Source organism: Haliotis rubra, unplaced genomic scaffold (genome assembly GCF_003918875.1).
Source record: "Haliotis rubra isolate DU_JTF1 unplaced genomic scaffold, ASM391887v1 Scf279, whole genome shotgun sequence".
Lineage (NCBI taxonomy): Eukaryota > Metazoa > Mollusca > Gastropoda > Lepetellida > Haliotidae > Haliotis > Haliotis rubra.
This window is the reverse complement of record NW_025766880.1, coordinates 1,284,523-1,302,445: the sequence shown is the minus strand read 5'-3', so window position 1 is coordinate 1,302,445 and position 17,923 is coordinate 1,284,523.

Below are 17,923 nucleotides of genomic sequence, written 5' to 3'. Positions count from 1 at the left end.
CATATGTTTAACCTACTCCAACACCGTGCATAAATGTGAGATACTGACCATGTGTTTAATCTACACCCACACCGTGCATGAATGTGAGATACTGACCATATCTTTAGTTTACTCCCACACCGTGCATCAATGTGAGATACTGACCATGTCTTTAGTTAACTCCCACACCGTTCATGAATGTGAGATACTGACCATGTCTGAAGTTTACACCCACACCGTGCATGAATATGCGATACTGACTATGTGCCTAATCCATACCACTGGGGATGAATGTGAGATACTTGCCATATGTTTAGTTTACTCCCACACCGTGGATGAATGTAAGGTACTGACCATGTGTTTAGTACTCCCACACCGTGCATCAATGTGAGATACTGACCATATGTTTAATCTACTCCAACACCGTGCATAAATGTGAGATACTGACCATGTGTTTAATCTACACCCACACCGTGCATGAATGTGAGATACTGACCATGTGTTTAGCTTACTCCCACACCGTGCATGAATTTGAGATACTGACCATGTGTTTAATCTACTCCAACACCGTGCATGAATGTGAGATACTGACCATGTGTTTAATCTACTCCCACACCGTTCATGAATTTGAGATACTGACCATGTGTTTAATGTACTCCAACACCGTTCATGAATGTGAGATACTGACCACGTCTTTAGTTTACCTCCACACCGTGCATGAATGTGAGATACTGACCATGTCTTTAGTTTTCTCCCACACCGTGCATGAATGTGAGATACTGGCCATGTCTTTAGTTTACAACCACACCGTGCATGAATTTGAGATACTGACCATGTGTTTAATCTATACAAAAGAGCATGGATTTGAGATACCGACCATGTCTTTAGTTTACTCCCACACCGTGCATCAATGTGAGATACTGACCATGTCTTTAGCTAACTCCCACACCGTTCATGAATGTGAGATACTGACCATGTCTTAAGTTTACACCCACACCGTGCATGAATGTGAAATACTGACTATGTGCCTAATCTATACCATTGGGGATGAATGTGAGATACTGGCCATACGTTTAGTTTACTCCCACACCGTGCATGAATGTAAGGTACTGACCATGTGTTTAGTACTCCCACTACGTGCATGAATGTGAGATACTGACCATATGTTTAATCTACTCCAACACCGTGCATAAATGTGAGATACTGACCATGTGTTTAATCTACACCCACACCGTGCATGAATGTGAGATACTGACCATGTGTTTAGTCTTACTCCCACACCGTGCATGAATTTGAGATACTGACCATGTGTTTAGTTTACTCTCACACCGTGCATGAGTGTGACATACTTACCATGTGTTTAATCCTCACCCACACCGTGCATGAATGTGAGATACTGACCATGTGTTTATTATACGCCTACACCGTGCATGAATGTGAGATACTGACCATGTGTTTAATCTACTCCAACACCGTGCATGAATGTGAGATACTGACCATGTGTTTAATCTACACCCACACCGTTCATGAATTTGAGATACTGACCATGTGTTTAATGTACTCCAACACCGTTCATGAATTTGAGATACTGACCATGTGTTTAATCTACACCCACTCCGTGCATGAATGTGAGATACTGACCATGTCTTTAGTTTACTTCCACACCGTGCATGAATGTGAGATACTGACCATGTCTTTAGTTTTCTCCCACACCGTGCATGAATGTGAGATACTGACCATGTCTTTAGTTGACAACCACACCGTGCATGAATTTGAGATACTGACCATGTGTTTAATCTATACAAAAGAGCATGGATTTGAGATACCGACCATGTCTTTAGTTTACTCCCACACCTTGCATCAATGTGAGATACTGACCATGTGTTTAGTTTACTCCCACACCGTGCATGAATGTGAGATACTGACCATGTGTTTAATCCTCACCCACACCGTGCATGAATGTGAGATACTGACCATGTGTTTATTTTACTCCTACACCGTGCATGAATGTGAGATACTGACCATGTCTTTAGTTTTCTCCCACACCCTGCATGAATGTGAGATACTGACCATGTGTTTAATCTACACCAACACCGTTCATGAATGTGAGATACTGACCATGTGTTTAATTCTCACCCACACCGTGCATGAATTTGAGATACTGACCATGTGTTTAATCTACACCCACACCGTGCATGAATGTGAGATACTTGCCATATGTTTAATCTTTACTCCCACACCGTGCATGAATGTGAGATACTGACCATGTGTTTAGTACTCCCACACGGTGCATGAATGTGAGATACTGACCATATGTTTTAATTTACTTTAACACCGTGCATAAATGTGAGATACTGACCATGTGTTTAATCTACACCCACACCGTGCATGAATGTGAGATACTGACCATGTGTTTAGCTTACTCCCACACCGTGCATGAATGTGAGATACTGACCATGTGTTTAATCTACTCCCACACCGTGCATGAATGTGAGATACTGACCATGTGTTTAATCTACACCCACACCGTGCATGAATGTGAGATACTGACCATGTGTTTAATCTACACCACACCGTGCATGAATGTGAGATACTGACCATGTGTTTAATCTACACCCACACCGTGCATGAATGTGAGATACTGACCATGTGTTTAGTTTACTTCCACACCGTGCATGAATGTGAGATACTGACCATGTCTTTAGTTTTCACCCACACCGTGCATGAATGTGAGATACTGACCATGTGTTTAATCTACACCCACACCGTGCATGAATGTGAGATACTGACCATGTGTTTAATCCTCACCCACACCGTGCATGAATGTGAGATACTGACCATGTCTTTAGTTTACTCTCACACCGTGCATGAATGTGAGATACTGACCATGTGTTTAATCCTCACCCACACCGTGCATGAATGTGAGATACTGACCATGTGTTTAGTTTACTCCCACACCGTGCATGAATGTGAGATACTGACCATGTGTTTAATCCCCACCCACCTGGTGCATGAATGTGAGGATACTGACCATGTGTTTAATCTACACCACACCCTGCATGAATGTGAGATACTGACCATGTGTTTAATTTACTCCCACACCGTGCATGAATGTGAGATACTGACCATGTGTTTAATCTACTCCCACCTGGTGCATGAATGTGAGATACTGACCATGTGTTTAATCTATACCACAGAGCATGAATATGGGATACTTAACATGTGTTTAGTTTACCCTTACACGGTGCATGAATGTGCGACACTGACCATATCTTTAGTTTACTCCCTCACCGTGCATGAATGTGAGATACTGACCATATCTTTAGTTTACTCCCACACCGTGCATCAATGTGAGATACTGACCATGTCTTTAGCTAACTCCCACACCGTTCATGAATGTGAGATACTGACCATGTCTTAAGTTTACACCCACACCGTGCATGAATGTGAAATACTGACTATGTGCCTAATCTATACCACTGGGGATGAATGTGAGATACTTGCCATATGTTTAGTTTACTCCCACACCGTGCATGAATGTAAGGTACTGACCATGTGTTTAATCCACACCCACACCGTTCATGAATGTGAAATACTGACCATGTGTTTAATCCTCACCCACACCGTGCATGAATGTGAGATACTGACCATATCTTTAGTTTACTCCCACACCGTGCATCAATGTGAGATACTGACCATGTCTTTAGCTAACTCCCACACCGTTCATGAATGTGAGATACTGACCATGTCTTAAGTTTACACCCACACCGTGCATGAATGTGAAATACTGACTATGTGCCTAATCTATACCACTGGGGATGAATGTGAGATACTTGCCATGTGTTTAGTTGACACCCACACCGTGCATGAATGTGAGATACTGACCATGTGTTTAATCTACGCCCACACCGTTCATGAATGTGAAATACTGACCATGTGTTTAATCCTCACCCACACCGTGCATGAATGTGAGATACTGACCATGTGTTTAATCCTCACCCACACCGTGCATTAATGTGAGATACTGACCTTGTGTTTAATCTACAGCCACACCGTGCATGAATGTGAGATACTGACCATGTGTTTTATCTACACCCACACCGTGCATGAATGTGAAATACTGACCATGTGTTTACTCTATACCACACCATGCGTAAATGTAAGATACTGACCATGTTTTTATTCATCACCCACACCTTGCATGAATGTGAGATACTGACCATGTGTTTCATTCTCGCCCAAACCGTGCATGAATGTGAGATACTGACCATATCTTTAGTTTACTCCCTCACCGTGCATGAATGTTAGATACTGACCATATCTTTAGTTTACTCCCTCACCGTGCATGAATGTGAGATACTGACCATATCTTTAGTTTACTCCCACACCGCGCATCAATGTGAGATACTGACCATGTCTTTAGTTAACTCCCACACCGTTCATGAATGTGAGATACTGACCATGTCTGAAGTTTACACCCACACCGTGCATGAATGTGCGATACTGACTATGTGCCTAATCTATACCACTGGGGATGAATGTGAGATACTTGCCATATGTTTAGTTTACTCCCACACCGTGCATGAATGTAAGGTACTGACCATGTGTTTAGTACTCCCACACCGTGCATGAATGTGAGATACTGACCATGTGTTTAATCTACTCCCACACCGTGCATCAATGTGAGATACTGACCATGTGTTTAGTTTACACCCACACCGTGCATGAAATGAGATACTGACCAATGTGAGATACTTTGTGTTTAATCTCCCCACACCGTGCATGAATGTGAGATACTGACCATGTGTTTAATCTACACCCACACCGTGCATGAATGTGAGATACTGACCATGTGTTTAATCTACTCCAACACCGTGCATGAATGTGAGATACTGACCATGTGTTTAATCTACACCCACACCGTGCATGAATGTGAGATACTGACCATGTGTTTAATCTTACTCCACACCGTGCATGAATGTGAGATACTGACCATGTGTTTAATCTACACCCACACCGTGCATGAATGTGAGATACTGACCATGTGTTTAATCTATACAACACCGTGCATGAATGTGAGATACTGACCATGTGTTTAGTTCTACACCCACACCGTGCATGAATGTGAGATACTGACCATGTCTTTACCGACCATGTTACTCATCCACACCGTGCATGAATGTGAGATACTGACCATGTCTTTTGAGTTTACTCCCACACCGTGCATGAATGTGAGATACTGACCATGAATCTTTAGTTTACTCCCTCACCGTGCATGAATGTGAGATACTGACCATATCTTTTAGTTTACTCCCACACCGTGCATCAATGTGAGATACTGACCATGTCTTTAATTAACTCCCACACCGTTCATGAATGTGAGATACTGACCATGTCTTAAGTTTACACCCACACCGTGCATGAATGTGCGATACTGACTATGTGTCTAATCTATACCACTGGGGATGAATGTGAGATACTTTGCCATATGTTTAGTTTACTCCCACACCGTGCATGAATGTGAGATACTGACCATGTGTTTAGTACTCCCACACCGTGCATGAATGTGAGATACTGACCATATGTTTAATCTACTCCAACACCGTGCATAAATGTGAGATACTGACCATGTGTTTAATCTACACCCACACCGTGCATGAATGTGAGATACTGACCATGTGTTTAGTTTACTCCCACACCGTGCATGAATTTGAGATACTGACCATGTGTTTAATCTACACCCACACCGTGCATGAATGTGAGATACTGACCATGTGTTTAATCTACTCCACACGTGCATGAATGTGAGATACTGACCATGTGTTTAATCTACACCCACACCGTGCATGAATGTGAGATACTGACCATGTGTTTAATCTACTCCAACACCGTGCATGAATGTGAGATACTGACATGATGTGTTTAATCTACACCCACACCGTGCATGAATGTGAGATACTGACCATGTCTTTAGTTTACTTCCACACCGTGCATGAATGTGAGATACTGGCCATGTCTTTAGTTTACACCCACACCGTGCATGAATGTGAGATACTGACCATGTGTTTAATCTATACAAGAGAGCATGGATTTGAGATACCGACCATATCTTTAGATTACTCCCACACCGTGCATGAATGTGAGATACTGACCATGTCTTTAGTTTACTCCCACACCGTGCATGAATGTGAGATACTGACCATATCTTTAGTTTACTCCCTCACCGTGCATGAATGTGAGATACTGACCATATCTTTAGTTTACTCCCTCACCGTGCATGAATGTGAGATACTGACCATATCTTTAGTTTACTCCCACACCGTGCATCAATGTGAGATACTGACCATGTCTTTAGTTAACTCCCACACCGTTCATGAATGTGAGATACTGACCATGTCTTAAGTTTACACCCACACCGTGCATGAATGTGCGATACTGACTATGTGCCTAATCTATACCACTGGGGATGAATGTGAGATACTTGCCATATGTTTAGTTTACTCCCACACCGTGCATGAATGTGAGGTACTGACCATGTGTTTAGTACTCCCACACCGTGCATGAATGTGAGATACTGACCATATGTTTAATCTACTCCCAACACCGTGCATAAATGTGAGATACTGACCATGTGTTTAATCTACACCCACACCGTGCATGAATGTGAGATACTGACCATGTGTTTAGCTTACTCCCACACCGTGCATGAATGTGAGATACTGACCATGTGTTTAATCTACTCCAACACCGTGCATGAATGTGAGATACTGACCATGTGTTTAATCTACTCCCACACCGTGCATGAATGTGAGATACTGACCATGTGTTTAATCTACACCCACACCGTGCATGAATTTGAGATACTGACCATGTGTTTAATCTACTCCAACACCGTGCATGAATGTGAGATACTGACCATGTGTTTAATCTACACCAACGAGCATGGATGTGAGATACTGACCATGTCTTTTAGTTTACTTCCACACCGTGCATGAATGTGAGATACTGACCATGTCTTTAGTTTTCTCCCACACCGTGCATGAATGTGAGATACTGGCCATGTCTTTAGTTTACACCCACACCGTGCATGAATGTGAGATACTGACCATGTGTTTAATCTATACAAAAGAGCATGGATTTGAGATACCGACTATGTCTTTAGATTACTCCCACACCGTGCATGAATGTGAGATACTGACCATGTCTTTAGTTTACTCCCTCACCGTACATGAATGTGAGATACTGACCATGTCTTTAATTAACTCCCACACCGTTCATGAATGTGAGATACTGACCATGTCTTAAGTTTACACCCACACCGTGCATGAATGTGAAATACTGACTATGTGTCTAATCTATACCACTGGGGATGAATGTGAGATACTTGCCATATGTTTAGTTTACTCCCACACCGTGCATGAATGTGAGGTACTGACCATGTGTTTAGTACTCCCACACCGTGCATGAATGTGAGATACTGACCATATGTTTAATCTACTCCAACACCGTGCATAAATGTGAGATACTGACCATGTGTTTAATCTACACCCACACCGTGCATGAATGTGAGATACTGACCATGTGTTTAGCTTACTCCCACACCGTGCATGAATTTGAGATACTGACCATGTGTTTAATCTACTCCAACACCGTGCATGAATGTGAGATACTGACCATGTGTTTAATCTACACCCACACCGTGCATGAATGTGAGATACTGACCATATCTTTAGTTTACTCCCACACCGTGCATCAATGTGAGATACTGACCATGTCTTTAATTAACTCCCACACCGTTCATGAATGTGAGATACTGACCATGTCTTAAGTTTACACCCACACCGTGCATGAATGTGCGATACTGACTATGTGTCTAATCTATACCACTGGGGATGAATATGAGATACTTGCCATATGTTTAGTTTACTCCCACACCGTGCATGAATGTGAGGTACTGACCATGTGTTTAGTACTCCCACACCGTGCATGAATGTGAGATACTGACCATATGTTTAATCTACTCCAACACCGTGCATAAATGTGAGATACTGACCATGTGTTTAATCTACACCCACACCGTGCATGAATGTGAGATACTGACCATGTGTTTAGCTTACTCCCACACCGTGCATGAATTTGAGATACTGACCATGTGTTTAATCTACTCCAACACCGTGCATGAATGTGAGATACTGACCATGTGTTTAATCTACACCCACACCGTGCATGAATTTGAGATACTGACCATGTGTTTAATCTACTCCAACACCGTGCATGAATGTGAGATACTGACCATGTGTTTAATCTACACCCACACCGTGCATGAATGTGAGATACTGACCATGTGTTTAATCTACTCCCACACCGTGCATGAATGTGAGATACTGACCATGTGTTTAATTTACACCCACACCGTGCATGAATGTGAGATACTGACCATGTCTTTAGTTTACACCCACACCGTGCATGAATGTGAGATACTGACCATGTGTTTAATCTATACAAGAGAGCATGGATTTGAGATACCGACCATGTCTTTAGATTACTCCCACACCGTGCATGAATGTGAGATACTGACCATGTCTTTAGTTTACTCCCTCACCGTGCATGAATGTGAGATACTGACCATATCTTTAGTTTACTCCCACACCGTGCATGAATGTGAGATACTGACGATATCTTTAGTTTACTCCCTCACCGTGCATGAATGTGAGATACTGACCATATCTTTAGTTTACTCCCACACCGTGCATCAATGTGAGATACTGACCATGTCTTTAGTTAACTCCCACACCGTTCATGAATGTGAGATACTGACCATGTCTTAAGTTTACACCCACACCGTGCATGAATGTGCGATACTGACTATGTGCCTAATCTATACCACTGGGGATGAATGTGAGATACTTGCCATATGTTTAGTTTACTCCCACACCGTGCATGAATGTGAGGTACTGACCATGTGTTTAGTACTCCCACACCGTGCATGAATGTGAGATACTGACCATATGTTTAATCTACTCCAACACCGTGCATAAATGTGAGATACTGACCATGTGTTTAATCTACACCCACACCGTGCATGAATGTGAGATACTGACCATGCGTTTAGCTTACTCCCACACCGTGCATGAATTTGAGATACTGACCATGTGTTTAATCTACTCCAACACCGTGCATGAATGTGAGATACTGACCATGTGTTTAATCTACACCCACACCGTGCATGAATTTGAGATACTGACCATGTGTTTAATCTACTCCAACACCGTGCATGAATGTGAGATACTGACCATGTGTTTAATCTACACCCACTCCGTGCATGAATGTGAGATACTGACCATGTCTTTAGTTTACTTCCACACCGTGCATGAATGTGAGATACTGACCATGTCTTTAGTTTTCTCCCACACCGTGCATGAATGTGAGATACTGGCCATGTCTTTAGTTTACACCCACACCGTGCATGAATGTGAGATACTGACCATGTGTTTAATCTATACAAAAGAGCATGGATTTGAGATACCGACCATGTCTTTAGATTACTCCCACACCGTGCATGAATGTGAGATACTGACCATGTCTTTAGTTTACTCCCACACCGTGCATGAATGTGAGATACTGACCATGTCTTTAATTAACTCCCACACCGTGCATGAATGTGAGATACTGACCATGTGTTTAATCTACACAAAAGAGCATGGATTTGAGATACCGACCATGTCTTTAGTTTACTCCCACACCGTGCATCAATGTGAGATACTGACCATGTCTTTAATTAACTCCCACACCGTTCATGAATGTGAGATACTGACCATGTCTTAAGTTTACACCACACCGTGCATGAATGTGCGATACTGACTATGTGTCTAATCTATACCACTGGGGATGAATGTGAGATACTTGCCATATGTTTAGTTTACTCCCACACCGTGCATGAATGTGAGGTACTGACCATGTGTTTAGTACTCCACACCGTGCATGAATGTGAGATACTGACCATATGTTTAATCTACTCCAACACCGTGCATAAATGTGAGATACTGACCATGTGTTTAATCTACACCCACACCGTGCATGAATGTGAGATACTGACCATGCGTTTAGCTTACTCCCACACCGTGCATGAATTTGAGATACTGACCATGTGTTTAATCTACTCCAACACCGTGCATGAATGTGAGATACTGACCATGTGTTTAATCTACACCCACACCGTGCATGAATTTGAGATACTGACCATGTGTTTAATCTACTCCGACACCGTGCATGAATGTGAGATACTGACAATGTGTTTAATCTACACCCACTCCGTGCATGAATGTGAGATACTGACCATGTCTTTAGTTTTACTTCCACACCGTGCATGAATGTGAGATACTGGCCATGTCTTTAGTTTACACCCACACCGTGCATGAATGTGAGATACTGACCATGTGTTTAATCTATACAAGAGAGCATGGATTTGAGATACCGACCATGTCTTTAGATTACTCCCACACCGTGCATGAATGTGAGATACTGACCATGTCTTTAGTTTACTCCCTCACCGTGCATGAATGTGAGATACTGACCATATCTTTAGTTTACTCCCTCACCGTGCATGAATGTGAGATACTGACGATATCTTTAGTTTACTCCCTCACCGTGCATGAATGTGAGATACTGACTATGTGCCTAATCTATACCACTCCGGATGAATGTGAGATACTTGCCATATGTTTAGTGTACTCCCACACCGTGCATGAATGTGAGGTACTGACCATGTGTTTAGTACTCCCACACCGTGCATGAATGTGAGATACTGACCATATGTTTAATCTACTCCAACACCGTGCATAAATGTGAGATACTGACCATGTGTTTAATCTACACCCACACCGTGCATGAATGTGAGATACTGACCATGTGTTTAGCTTACTCCCACACCGTGCATGAATTTGAGATACTGACCATGTGTTTAATCTACTCCAACACCGTGCATGAATGTGAGATACTGACCATGTGTTTAATCTACACCCACACCGTGCATGAATGTGAGATACTGACCATATCTTTAGTTTACTCCCACACCGTGCATCAATGTGAGATACTGACCATGTCTTTAATTAACTCCCACACCGTTCATGAATGTGAGATACTGACCATGTCTTAAGTTTACACCCACACCGTGCATGAATGTGCGATACTGACTATGTGTCTAATCTATACCACTGGGGATGAATATGAGATACTTGCCATATGTTTAGTTTACTCCCACACCGTGCATGAATGTGAGGTACTGACCATGTGTTTAGTACTCCCCACACCGTGCATGAATGTGAGATACTGACCATATGTTTAATCTACTCCAACACCGTGCATAAATGTGAGATACTGACCATGTGTTTAATCTACACCCACACCGTGGATGAATGTGAGATACTGACCATGTGTTTAGCTTACTCCCACACCGTGCATGAATTTGAGATACTGACCATGTGTTTAATCTACTCCAACACCGTGCATGAATGTGAGATACTGACCATCTGTTTAATCTACACCCACACCGTGCATGAATTTGAGATACTGACCATGTGTTTAATCTACTCCAACACCGTGCATGAATGTGAGATACTGACCATGTGTTTAATCTACACCCACACCGTGCATGAATTTGAGATACTGACCATGTGTTTAATCTACTCCAACACCGTGCATGAATGTGAGATACTGACAATGTGTTTAATCTACACCCACTCCGTGCATGAATGTGAGATACTGACCATGTCTTTAGTTTACTTCCACACCGTGCATGAATGTGAGATACTGGCCATGTCTTTAGTTTACACCCACACCGTGCATGAATGTGCGATACTGACCATGTGTTTAATCTATACAAGAGAGCATGGATTTGAGATACCGACCATGTCTTTAGATTACTCCCACACCGTGCATGAATGTGAGATACTGACCATGTCTTTAGTTTACTCCCTCACCGTGCATGAATGTGAGATACTGACCATATCTTTAGTTTACTCCCTCACCGTGCATGAATGTGAGATACTGACGATATCTTTAGTTTACTCCCTCACCGTGCATGAATGTGAGATACTGACCATATCTTTAGTTTACTCCCGCCGTGCATCAATGTGAGATACTGACCATGTCTTTAGTTAACTCCCACACCGTTCATGAATGTGAGATACTGACCATGTCTTAAGTTTACACCCACACCGTGCATGAATGTGCGATACTGACTATGTGCCTAGTCTATACCACTGGGGATGAATGTGAGATACTTGCCATATGTTTAGTTTACTCCCCACACCGTGCATGAATGTGAGGTACTGACCATGTGTTTAGTACTCCCACACCGTGCATGAATGTGAGATACTGACCATATGTTTAATCTACTCCAACACCGTGCATAAATGTGAGATACTGACCATGTCTTAAGTTTACACCCACACCGTGCATGAATGTGCGATACTGACTATGTGCTTAATCTATACCACTGGGGATGAATGTGAGATACTTGCCATATGTTTAGTTTACTCCCACACCGTGCATGAATGTGAGGTACTGACCATGTGTTTAGTACTCCCACACCGTGCATGAATGTGAGATACTGACCATGTCTTTAGTTTACTCCCACACCGTGCATGAATGTGAGATACTGACCATGTGTTTAATCCTCACCCACACCGTGCATGAATGTGAGATACTGACCATGTCTTTAGTTTATACCCACACCGTGCATGAATGTGAGATACTGACCATGTTTTTATAATCTACACCTACACAGTGCATGAATGTGAGATACTGACCATGTGTTTAATCTACACCCACACCATGCATGAATATGAGATACTGACCATGTGTTTAATTCTCACCCACACCGTGCATGGATGTGAGATACTGACAATGTGTTTAATCCTCACCCACACCGTGCATGAATGTGAGATACTGACCATGTGTTTAATCCTCACCCACACCGTGCATGAATGTGAGATACTGACCATGTCTTTAGTTTATTCCCACACCGTGCATGAATGTGAGATACTGACCATGTTTTTATAATCTACACCCACACAGTGCATGAATGTGAGATACTGACCATGTGTTTAAACTACACCACACCGTGCATGAATGTGAGATACTGACCATGTGTTTAATCTACACCCACACCATGCATGAATATGAGATACTGACCATGTGTTTAATTCTCACCCACACCGTGCATGGATGTGAGATACTGAGCATGTGTTTAGTTTACGCCTACACCGTGCATGAATGTGAGATACTGACCATGTGTTTAATCTACACCCACACCGTGCATGAATGTGAGATACTGACCATGTCTTTAGTTTACTCCCACACCGTGCATGAATGTGAGATACTGACCATGTGTTTAGTTTACTCCCACACCGTCCATGAATGTGTGATACTGACCATGTGTTTAATCTATACCACACCGTGCATGAATGTGAGATACTGACCATGTGTTTAGTTTACGCCTACACCGTGCATGAATGTGAGATACTCACCATGTGTTTAGTTTACACCTTAGCTTTAGCTTTATGTGTATCCCCTATGTACAGTCCAATTCGCCATTCATACTCATAGAGCATTATGTGTATCCCCTATATACAGTCCAATTCCAATATACCCAGTGTATACTCTGTCATCCTCCAGGCTCACAGACAGTTAGGAATACCAAGTGTATAACCTGTCATCCACCGTGCTCCCAGACCATGAGGATAACCCAGTGTATACTCTGTCACCCACCATGCTCCCAGACCGTGAGAAGTCCCCAGCGTATACCCGTCATCCACCGTCCTCCCAGACCGTTAGGAATACCCAGTGTATAACCTGTCATCCACCGTGCCCCCAGAACATGAGAAGTGCTCCGTGTATACCCTGTCATGTATACCATCACATTCGTCGTATTCAGAGAGCGTTGGGTGTGCCTTGTAGTTACACTCCAATTCGCCATTCATACTGCTAGAGCTTTATGTGCATTACCTATGTACAGTCCAATTCGCCATTCATACTGCTAGAGCATTATGTGTATCCCCAATGTACAGTCCTATTCGCCATTCATAGGTACAGTCCTATTCGCCGTCTTCCTATAAACCGTACTCATGGGACAGAAGAACTGTAATATATATATATATATATATATATATATATATATATATATATATATATATATATATATATATATATATATATATATATATATATATATATATATATATATATATATATATCCTACTCAAGTTGTGTTCTTGAAGCGGGGAAGAACCCACTTTATGAACTCAATTGTTAATACTCTAAGAGCGTGTACCCAGAATAAACTCTCCCACTTGCAATACTTTTCGAAGTTTGGAAGTACCCAGTGTATACTCTGTCATCCACCATACTCCCTGACCGGGAGGAGTACCCAGTGTATACTCTGTCATCTGTCTGTGCTCCCAGACCGTGAGGGAGTACCAGTGTATACTCTGTCATCAACCATGCTCCCGACCGTGAGGAGTACCCAGTGTATACCCAATCATCCACCGTGTAAACTCTGTCGCCCACCATACTCAAAGACAGTGAGGATTACCAGAGTATATACCCTGAAATCAACCGTCCACCCAGACCGTGAGGTATGTCCAGTGTATACCATGTCACCCACCGCACTCCCAAACCAGGAGGAGTAACCAGTGTATACCCTGTCATCCACCGTGATCCCAGACCGTGAGGAGTCCCCAGTGTATATCCTGTCATCCACAGTGATCCCAGGCCGTGAAGAATACCCAGGGTATACCCTGTCATCAACAGTGCTCCCTGACAGTGAGGAGTACCCTGTGTATACTCTGTCTCCCACCATACTCCCAGACCGTAAGGAATGCCGAGTTTGTACCCTGTCACCCACCGTGCTCCCAGACAGTCAGGAATACCCAGTGTCTACTCTGTCATCCACCATGCTCACAGACAGTGAGGAATACCCAGTTTATACTCTGTCAACCTCCATACTCCCAGACAGTGAGGAGTACACAGTACATAACCTGAAATCCACCATACTCCCAGACCGTAAGGAATGCCGAGTTTGTACCCTGTCACCCACCGTGCTCCCAGACAGTCAGGAATACCTGGTGTCTACCCTGTCATCCACCGCGATCCCAGACCGTGAGGAGTCCCCAGTGTATACCAAGTCACACCGTGCTCCCAGACAGTGAGGAGTACCCAGTGTATACCCTGTCATCCACCGTGCTCCCAGGCCGTAAGGAATACCCACTGTACACCCTGTAATCCGACGTGCTCCCAGACCGTGAGGAATAGCCAGTTTATACGCTGTCACCCAAAATACTGCCAGAGCATGAGGAATACCGAGTGTGTTCTCTGTCACCCAACGTGCTCCCAGACTGTAAGCAGTCCCCAGTGTATACCCTGTCACCCACCGTGCTCCCAGACCGTGAGGAATACCCAGTATATACCCAGTCATCCACTGTGCTCCCAGACCGCGAGGTATGCTCTCACCCACCATACTCCCAGATCGTGAGTAATAAATAGTGTTTACCGTCATCCACCGTGCTCCCAGAACATGAGAAGTGCTCAGTGTATACCCTGTCACGTATACCATCACATTCGTCGTATTCATAGAGCGTTGGGTGTGCCTTGTAGTTACATTCCAATTCGCCATTCATACTGCTAGAGCTTTATGTGTATCCCCTATGTACAGTCCTATTCGCCATTCATACTCCTAGAGCATTATGTGTATCCCCTATGTACAGTCCTATTCGCCGTCTTCCTATAAACCGTACTCATGGGGCAGAAGAACTGTAATATATATATATATATATATCCTACTCGTTGTATTCTTGAAGCGCGGGGAAGAACCCACTTTATGAACTCCAATTGTTCATACTCTCAGAGCGGGTACCAGAATAAACCCTCCCATTTGCAATACTTTTCGAAGTTTGGAAGTACCCAGTGTATAATCTCTCACCCACCGAGCTCCCAGACCGTGAGGAGTGCCCAGTATATACCCTGTCACCCACCGTGCTCCCAGGCCGTAAGGAGTACCCAGTGTTTACCCTCTAATCCACCGTGCTCCCAGACCGTGAGGAATACCCAGTTTATACTCTGTCACCCACCGACCTCCCAGACCATGAGGGTACCCAGTGTATACCCTGTCACCCACTGTGCTCCCAGACAGTGAAGAATACCCAGGGTATACCCTGTCACCCACCGTGCTCCAAACCGTCAGGAATAACCAGTGTATACCCTGTCACACACCATACTCCCAGACAGTGAGGAATACACAGTATATACTCTGTCACCCACCGTGCTCCCAGACCGTGAGGAGTACCCAGTATATACCCTGTCATCCACCGTGCTCCCAGACCGTCAGGTATGCTGTCACGCACCATACTCCCAGACCGTGAGGAATAACCAGTGTATACCCTGTCATCCACCCGTGCTCGCAGACTGTGAGGAATACCCAGTATATACCCTGTCATCCACCGTGCTTCCAGAACGGCAGGTATGCTGTCACGCACCATACTCCCAGACCGTGAGGAATAACCAGTCTATACCCTGTCATCCACCGTGCTCGCAGACTGTGAGGAATACCCAGTGTATACTCTGTCATCCACCATGCTCCCAGACCATGAGGAGTACCCAGTGTATATCCTGTCATCCACCGTTCTCCCCAGACCGTGAGGAATACCCAGTGTATACCCTGAAACCCACCATGCTCCCAGACAGTGATAAGTACCCAGTATATACCCTGAAATTCACCATGCTCCCAGACCGTCAGGTATGCTGTCACACACCATACTCCAGACCGTGAGGAATGACCAGTGTATACCCTGTCATCCACCGTGCTCGCAGATTGTGAGGAATACCCAGTGTATACGCTGGCATCCTCCAGGCTCACAGACAGTTAGGAATACCAAGTGTATATCCTGTCATCCACCGTTCTCCCAGACCGTCAGGAATACCCAGTGTATACCCTGTCATCCACAGTGCTCCCAGACCGTGGGGAATACCCAGTGTATACCCTGTCATCCACCGTGCTCCCAGAACATGAGAAGTGCTCAGTGTAAACCCTGTCATCCACCATACTCCCAAACAGTGATAAGTACCCAGTATATACTCTGAAATCCACCATGCTCCCAGACCGTGAGGGTATGCCCAGTGTATACCCTGTCACCCACCGTGCTCCCAGACAATGAGGAATCCCCAGCGTATACCCTATCATCCACCGTGATCCCAGACCATGAGGGAGTACCCAGTGAATACCCTGTACATCCACCATGCTCCCACACCGTGAGGAGAACCCAGTGTATACTCTGTCAATCACCATGCTCCCACGCCGTGAGAGTACGCAGTGTATACCCTGACACCTACCCTGCTCCCACACCGTGAGGAGTCCCCAGTGTATACCCTGCCATCAACCGTTCTCCCAGATTGTGAGGAATACCCAGTGTATACCCTGTCATCCAACGTGCTCACAGACAATGAGGAGTGCTCAGTGTATACCCTGTCACCCGCCATACTCACAGACAGTGAGGATTACCGAGAGTATATACCCAGAAAACAAGCGTCCACCCAGACCGTGAGGTATGTCCAGTGTATACCATGTCACCCACCGCGCTCCCAAACCAGGAGGAGTAACCAGTGTGTACCCTGTCATCCACCGTGATCCCAGACCGTGAGGAGTCCCCAGTGTATACCCTGTCATCCACAGTGATCCCAGGCCGTGAAGAATACCAAGGGTATACCCTGTCATCAACAGTGCTCCCCGACCGTGAGGAGTACGGAGTGTATACTCTGTCACCTACCATACTCCCAGACCGTAAGAAATGCCGAGTTTGTACCCTGTCACCCACCGTGCTCCCAGACAGTGAGTAATACCAAGGGTATACCCTGTCATCAAACGTGCTCCCCGACAGTGAGAAGTACCCAG